This window comes from Neophocaena asiaeorientalis, unplaced genomic scaffold (assembly GCF_003031525.2).
Source record: "Neophocaena asiaeorientalis asiaeorientalis breed wild unplaced genomic scaffold, Neophocaena_asiaeorientalis_V1.1 scaffold43, whole genome shotgun sequence".
Taxonomy (NCBI): Eukaryota; Metazoa; Chordata; class Mammalia; order Artiodactyla; family Phocoenidae; genus Neophocaena; species Neophocaena asiaeorientalis.
The window spans coordinates 10619604-10626543 of record NW_020173674.1 but is presented as its reverse complement, the minus strand read 5'-3'; positions in this window follow the sequence as shown (position 1 = coordinate 10626543).

Here is a 6940-nt window from a genome sequence, read left to right as displayed (position 1 = left end):
GTGTGTGTGTGTGTGTGTGTGTGTGTGTGTGTGTGTGTGTGTCCTCTGAAGACTCCATAAAGCACCATAAGAGGAAGAGTATACTTTAAACTATACCCGGACCCGAGTCAGTACTGTTGGGTGCTGTAACAAAGTACCCCAGACTGGGTGGCTTAAACAATAGAATTTTATTGCCTCAGTTCTGGAGTCTTGAAGTGTGAAATCAAGGTGTCAGCAGGGTTGGTTTCTTCTGAGGGATGTGGGGAAGGATCTCTGCTTGGCTGGTAGATGGCCGTCTTCTCCCTGTGTCTCTTCATATCATTTTCCCTCTATGTTTGTCTGTCATGTGTTCAAATTCCCCCTTTTTATAAGAACGCTAGTCTTATTGGATTAGGGCCCACCTTAATTATCTCACTGTAACTTGATTTCCTCAGTAAAGATCCTTTCTCCAAATAAGGCCACATTTTGAGGCGCTGGGGGTTAGGACTCCAACTTATGTTTTTTTCAGGGGAGAGGAGGATACAAGTCAACTCATAACAGGTGCCATGATGGTAAGCCATCCCAAAGGGGTCAGAGGTGAGGAGTCAGGGGCATAAAAGATCTTAAGTGATTGGTAAATGTGCAGAAGTGAGGAAATAGAGACCTCTTCCCTTGCCTCCATTTTTGTCTTCACCACTTTCTATCTGGAGTTGGGCTGAGCTGGGAGCGGGGAGCAGCTTTACCTCCAAATGCAATTCAGAGTTTTGATTTTTACACAGTTTGGGACATTTTAGTTACTGAAATCAATATGTTTTCTGTGGCTAGAAGTGACAACACAACTTTTTTTTTTTTAATATCAGAGAGTAATGAGAAAATGCAAAAAAAAACCCAGCCTTACAGAGTTGGTTTGGATAAATAGTAGAAGGGTAAACTAAAGTTGATTTCTGATAGCCTTCTCTGAGTTCTACTTAGTGATCTAACTTACATCTGGTTATTCTTAGTTTGCTTTTTTGTTTTTATTTTTTATCTTTTTGGCCAAACAACATGTGGGATCTTAACTCCCAGACCAGGGATCGAACCCGCAGTCCCTGCATTGGAAGCACGGAGTCTTAACCACTGGACCACCAGGGAAGTTCCTTAGTTTGCAATAACTAACAGTAAAAATTTTTAAAAATAACTAGCAATGCTGAACTTTTTCTCATCTCTTTGGTTTCATATGTTTTTGTCTGTTTGTTTTACTGTATGTGTGATTTGCTTGCTTGGGTACTTTTCAATCATACTGTTCATTTTTTTTTCGATTCAGAACTGCTTGTTATGTATAAGTACATTAACTCCTCTTCAGTTGTATATGTTTTGATTTGTGTTTTCATTTTTCAGTATGTCCTTTAATTTTTCTTTTTGAGGCATGACCATTATGATTTTTTTTTTTTTTTTTGGCCGTGCCGCGCAGCTTGCGGGATCTTAGTTCCCTGACCAGGGATTGAACTTGGGCCCTTGGCAGTGAAAGCGAGGAGTCTGACCACTGGACCGCCAGGGGATTCCCCATTATGTTTTTTTTAAGCAGTAAAATCTGACAGTAATTTTCTTAAGAGTTTTTGACTCTGATCATATGCTTATAAGGGCCAGAGGTAGGGATCTGACATAATTCTTTTCCAAGTTGAAAATCCTCATTTAATATGTGAGTTTATAATGTACTAAATTCCCACATAATTTTTTTGATTCCATTTGACATTTTATTCCCTTCTCATGTTCTCTCTGTTCTGAAACCAGTGACACACTGTTTCAATCATTGTTACTTTATTACACATTTTTATATATGTCTTGTCAAGGTCTCCATTTTTGCACTTTGCAAAAAACATTTTGGCACGTTTTGCATGTGTGGTCTTCAAGATAAAATTTAAAACTTTTTGTTAAGTTCCATTTTCTCTCCCTTTCCATTTTTATTTCCTTGGCCAGAATTCTTGTTCTTCATATTTTTGTGTGTGTGTGTTCATTTCAATCTCAGAATCATTTGCACTTCTGAGCAAGACTCAAGGCTTTTGCTATTTCAAAGAACTACAGGCTCTCAGCTGGGAGGGGCTAGAGGAGTCACGTATTTAGTTCTACCTCCTCATCAGCATGTTATCCTCAATCATGAACTTGCTACAAGTCATTCAGATAGCTGGTTAAAGGCAAGTACAGTTGCATATTGTTTTTATTTTATTTTTTATTAAAAATTTATTTATTTAGTTATGTATTTAATGGTATTTCAGGAAATTGATTTATTAGCATAGGTTTCAGAGCTTAAAGCCGGCATTGCTGAGACAACTCTAAAGAGTGTACCTGCAAACAAAGTCAAGGACTTGGTTCCAGAAGCAGGCAAGTGTATGAAAGCTGATTGGCAAACCCAGACCCAAAGGAACAAGAATCATTTACTTGTGAAATTTAATTGTAGTCAGTTGTTTTGGAATATTTTTGGTTTTTAAAAAAATTTTTATTGGAGTATAGGTGATTTGCAATGTTGTGTTAGTTTCAGGTGTACGGTAAAGTTAACCAGTTATACATATACATGAATCCACTCTTTTTTAGATTCTTTTCCCATATAGGCCATTACAGAGTATTGAGTAGAGTTCCCTGTGCTGTACAGCAAGTCCATATTAGTTATCTATTTTATATATAGTAGTGTGTATATGTCAATCCCAGTCTTCCCATTTATCCCTCCCCACCCTTACTCCCTGGTAACCGTAAGTTTGTTTTCTACAACTGTGACTCGGTTTCTGTTCTGTAGATAAGTTCATTTGTACCTTTTAAAACTTGTTTTAATTGAGATGTAGTTGACATACAATATTAGTTTCAGGTGTACTACATAATGACTTGACATTTGCATACATTATGAAATGTTCCCCACAAGATAAGTCTTGTAACCATCTGGACCCATAAAATGTTATTACGATATTATTGACCACATTCCTTATGCTATATATTCCCTTAACTTATTTATTATATAACTGAGGTTTGTACCTCTTAACCCCCTTCACCTATTTCACTGCTCCCCTTCTGGCAATCACCTGTTTGTTCTCTGTATCTGTGAATCTGTTTTGTTTTGTTTGTTTGTTTGATTTTAGATTCCACATATAAGTGAGATCATGCGATACTTGTCTTTCTTTGTCTGACTTATTTCACTGAGCACAATACCCTCTAGATCCATCTAGATTGTCACAAATGGTAAGATTTCTATTGATAGACACTTAGGTTGCTTCCATACCTTGGCTATTGTAAATAGTGCTACAATAAACATTGCAGTGTTTATATCTTTTTGAATTATATTTTCTTATATCTTCATCAGGTCAATACTCAGAAGTGAAATTGCTGGATCGTATGGCAGTTCTATTTAAATTTTTAAAGGAGGCTCCATACGGTTTTTCATAGTGGCTGCATCAATTTACAATCCTACCAACAGTACACGAGGGTTCTAATTTCTCCACATCCTTGCCAACACTTGTTATTTGTTGTCTTTTTGATGATAGCCATTCTGACAGGTGTGAGGTGGTATCTCATCGTGGTTTTGATTTGCTGATTAACAATATTGAGCATCTTTTCATGTACCTGTTGGTTTCTGTATGTTTTCTTTGAAAAAAAAAAGTCTATTCAGGTCCTCTGCCCACTTTAAAATCAGGTGTTTTTTTTTTTTTTCCCATGATGAGTTGTATGAGTTCTTTGTGTATTTTGGATATTAATCTCTTATCAGATACATCATTTGCAAATATCTTCTTACACTTGGTAGGCTGCCTTTTCACTTGATTGATAGTTTCCTTTGCTGTACAAAAGCTTTCTAGTTTGATGTAGTCCCATTTTTAAAATTTTTGCTTTTGTTTCTCTTGCCTAAGGAGACATATCCAGAAAAATACTGCTAAGGTTGATGTCAAAGAGCTTACTGCCTCTGTTTCCTTCTAGGAGTTTTATGGTTTCAGGTCTTACATTTACAACTTTAATCCATTTTGAGTTTTTGTATATGGTGTGAGGAAGTAGTCTCGTTTAATTCTTTTGCACATAGCTGTTCAGTTTTCCCAAAACCATTTATTAAAGGGACTGTCTTTTCCTCATCATATATTATTGTCTCCTTCATTGTAGCTTAATTGACCATATAAGTGTGGTTTATTTCTGGATCCATTATTCTGTTCCTTTGATCTATTTTTTGTGCCAGTACCATACTGTTTAGATTACTGTAGCTTTGAAGTGTAGTTTGAAATCAGGGAGTGTGATACCTCCAACTTTGTTCTTCTTTCTCAAATTGCTTTGGCTCTTCAGGGTCTTTTGTGTTTCCATACAAATTTTAGAATTTGTTCTAGTTCTGTGATCAGTGTCTTGTACTTTTCCGAGTACAAGTATTTTCCCTCTTTGGTTAGATTTATTCTTATTTTATCCTTTTTGATGCAATTATAAGTGGAATTGTTTTCTTAATTGTTCTGATAGTTTGTTGTTAGTAGATAGAAACATGACATTTCTTTATATTAATTTGTATCCTGCAACTTTATTGAATTCATTTATTAGCTCTAGTTATTTGGTAATGTCTCGAATTTTCTATGTGTAGTATCATGTCATCTGCAAACAGTGATAGTTTTATTTATTCCTTTCCAATTTGGATTCCTTTTATTTCTTTTTTCTTTGTCTGACTGCTGTGACTAGAACTTCCAATACTATGTTGAATAAAAGTGGCAAGAATAAGCATCCTTGTCTTGTTCCTGATCTTGGAGGAAATGCTTTCAGCTTTTCATGCTTGAGTAAGATGTTGGCCGTAGGCTTGCCTTTATCGTGTAGAGGTATGTTCCCTCTATATCCACTTTGTTAATTCCGTACTATTTTTAAAGAGGGGAAAAGTATTTGGTAGCAATCTTCCTTCCTCTTTCTCCTGCATCTTCACAAAAGGGGTTATGCATAACTGACCACTCCCTAAAGGAGGCTTAGCCTTTACCATCCATGACCACTAGAGGTCACAAAAGCACTTATTTTAGTCACTGAAACAACGGCATGCAGTCTGGGGCATTACAGATTACGCAAAAATGAACGCACACAGACTACATTTAATTAAGGTGCTTCCTCAAAGCGGAATTGCAACTTCTCATAGCAGACCCATTGTCAGCCTCACTCCCCTGTCCCCGACCCCGGCCAATACAGAACACAGTTAATAAGTAGGTAGGTAGTTAAAACGAGGTTTCCATACATGAAACCAGCCTGAGATTCCCCCTAGTCTTTCATGCCCCTCTTTTTCCTTCAATTTCTATCATTATAGCAAACGCTGGGTGCGGAATACACACACACACACACCTTCCTTTGGCTGCCCAATTTTTTGTTAAAGGAGGAAAAGTCATCTTTGTTTAAAATAATTTCCCCCCATTTCCATTGCTCAATTATTATGTGTTGAATGGAGAAAACTTAGAAACCAGAGAAACAAATAAAAGACATCAATCACTAATCATTCTGTCATGCGGAGATAACCACTGTCACACCCGGGGGCGGATGATATTGTGATGTTGTGTAGTCTGATTTCTTCACTTGGCTATGCATGAACGTCTTTTCATGTCATCAAGTATTTATCTTCAACATGAATTTTAGTGACTTAGAAGAATCCCATCGTACAGACCCACCAGGGTTTACCTATGCATTGCTCTGTTTTGGGACATACACATTGTTTCCGTGTTTTCCATATTACAAACATTGTGATATGTTATGAGAGAGCACTTATTCACCACTCCCTGAGGGTTTCTACCATTGTAACAGTCCTGGTCTTTTTCGGGCATACAGTGACTTACCTAATAGCCGTGATGGGTGTGAGGATCTGGGCCTGTGTGGTTCATGCCTCTTTCTCCTGGGAGCCAGATCGTTACCAGAGAGCAGGTTCTTGCTCTGGGATGCCAGGAGGGGAGGCCTGTGATGGGGCCGTGAAGTCTGTCCACTTCTGGGCTTCAGTTTTAGGAACTGTATTGAGGCTGCATATCTAAGTTTTTTTCTCTAATCGTCCCAGCTGACATTTAGATTCTTATATATATCTGTGTCCTCTTATGATTTCCCCCTTTCTATAAATTTCAGAATTAGGACTTTTGGGGATCAAAGTGTACATCTTACGTCTTTTGTCACAAATGTTCATATTCTTCTCTAGAAAATTTGTTCCAGTGTTGACTCCAACAAGCAGAATTTACCAGTTGATTGTCTTAAATTTTTCTCCCAAAGATCTGTACCTTCAGTATTTATATACCTATGTAGGACAAGGTGAGATTATAGATCTATATATTATATCTAAAATATCATATGTATTATTTATGGGACACAGTTATATATCTACATTTAATATATAAAACATATGTTAATTTTATATTAATATCAAACACATTATGTTCATATTAATATATTAAATACATAGATAAATTATATAAAATATATTTGAAATGTGATTTACGCAGAACAAATATTGGAAATGGAAGTTTGTGATATATCGATAACATGATTTACCTAGTTCTGAACCATCTGGGAAGCTTCATATGAAATAATTTTGGTCACTTTATGTATGGATGAATGTGTGTGTACATATATATGTTTACACTAGGTGATTTGAAAAGGAGTACTTGGTATAAGAAATAAAAATAGAAATTTTAAAGATACATCATTTCCTTTATAGAATAAAAGAGTGTGTTGGTTAATTAATCAAAAAGGTCAGAATGACCTTCCAGAATATCAGCCAGACGCCCCCGTTTCCCCCTCACCCTAGGTTTAAATGATGACTGGGGGTCATTGTCTTGAGAAGCCGGACTTTTGCTTTCATGGGTCACAGATGTTGAAACTCCAGTGAAGTTTGCATCATTTATTTTACATTGTGGTTTCCATGTTTTAACCAGGAATATGGTAGCATTGTAAATACCGACTTTTTGGCACAGATTTGAAATGAGGTGAAAAAAAAATTCCAGCCGTCCTCTGGGGACGTTTGATAGAAGCTCAGTCCTTCTCCTCC